This window comes from Eurypyga helias, unplaced genomic scaffold, assembly GCF_000690775.1.
Source record: "Eurypyga helias isolate BGI_N326 unplaced genomic scaffold, ASM69077v1 scaffold49640, whole genome shotgun sequence".
NCBI classification, from domain to species: Eukaryota; Metazoa; Chordata; class Aves; order Eurypygiformes; family Eurypygidae; genus Eurypyga; species Eurypyga helias.
Genome location: NW_010224715.1, coordinates 20,230 through 21,392, shown reverse-complemented (window position 1 = coordinate 21,392; position 1,163 = coordinate 20,230).

Here is a 1,163-nt window from a genome sequence, read left to right as displayed (position 1 = left end):
TGTATTACAGAGTCAAGCATCAGATACAGTATACGTAAGGCAATGCAGAAGTACATTTAGAGCTAAATGGTATTGCTTGCTTCTTGTCCTCATCTGCCTGCTCACATACATACAGCAGTGTCTTGTCTCTCCAGCCCAGTGGGGGCCTGCAGCTGCACCTTAGGCAGTTCCACAGGAGTCATTACCATGGAGGGGCCATTAAGAAGAAAAACATTGCTCAAAGAGGGCAAGAAACCTACTGTAAGTGATTCTAATTCCTCTTGTGGTTCTAGTTCAGTAGTGACTATTTAACTTCCCAGGCTGAGAAACCTGCCCCTTGATACCACACAAACCAATGTTCCTTGTTATCACCAATTGTGCAATCACTTTCTGTCAAAGTTTAACTGGGTTATACGAAGGTTGTAACCTTTGCGTGTCGTTGGATCTACAGCAGTTTTGCGTCTTCTTGCATTTGCAAGTCATGTCTGTGGGTTGTGGCAGCAGCTCTCCAAATCAGCGTGCACTTCTGGGAAAGCAGGGGTTTAGTATCGGGGGGACATGGGAAGGCTGCAGGGCATCCACCCCTCACACCAAAGTCAGGGTAATTCGTATTTAACCTAAATTCACAGTTTTCGCATGGTTCTGGTCCTACACATTTGGTAATTTTCCTTTTTCTGTAGAATTCATTGAAATTTTTTATGTGCAACCCTACTGTTCAGTGCTAAAAGATTTGAAGAATTGCAGAGACATCATCTCAATGAATTTTCTTGGTCAAATGCAGAAGTCTAAGGTCTGCCCAGTAGAAGGCAGCACACTATTTTGCTGTGAAGCAATCAGTCCTGATATTTTTATGAGATACCCAAGATAGATTGTATTCACAGCCAGCTATCCAAATTTAGGTAGCTGTGCTAATTTATACCATGAGATGCTTTTTATCTAACTCGCCATTCCTTGCTTCTGAAGTGAACGTTGGCAGCACTTGGACTTGCTTATGAATAGGTTTTTGAAATGTCAGAGATCTGTAGAGCTTTTACTGATCTTTTTCCTTTCTGATTCAGCTCTCCTCATGGACCAGATACTGGGTTGTGCTTTCAGGATCAGCTCTTCTGTACTTTGGAGCAAAATCTTTAAGAGGCACTGAAAGAAAGCACGTAAGCTTTACATTTGTTCTAACCCAAAACTCG